This window comes from Podarcis gaigeae (genome assembly GCF_964106915.1).
Source record: "Podarcis gaigeae genome assembly, chromosome: 2".
NCBI lineage: Eukaryota > Metazoa > Chordata > Lepidosauria > Squamata > Lacertidae > Podarcis > Podarcis gaigeae.
Window position 1 is genome coordinate 85244377 of NC_139679.1, and position 267 is coordinate 85244643.

Genomic DNA, 267 nt, shown 5'->3' on the forward strand with positions numbered 1-267 from the left:
TGGTAAGTCTGAGCATGTTAATGTTTGCTGTCACAACTTTTCCCTAACAAGAATTAAAAATATTAAAGCAGCACAGCTTTACTTCCTCGCTGTTGCAAGCAGTAGCTGAGATTTCTGCTTCATTCTACCCTTTCCCTGGCTGGCTAAAGTTATGCTAAGGGGAAGTAATAGAACAGTTAAAAGTGGGCAGTGGACAAGAAGAGATTAAAATTAGCTCAGGAGCTTCAGTTTCAGTAACGAGATAAAAATAGAAACAGGAGCAAGAAG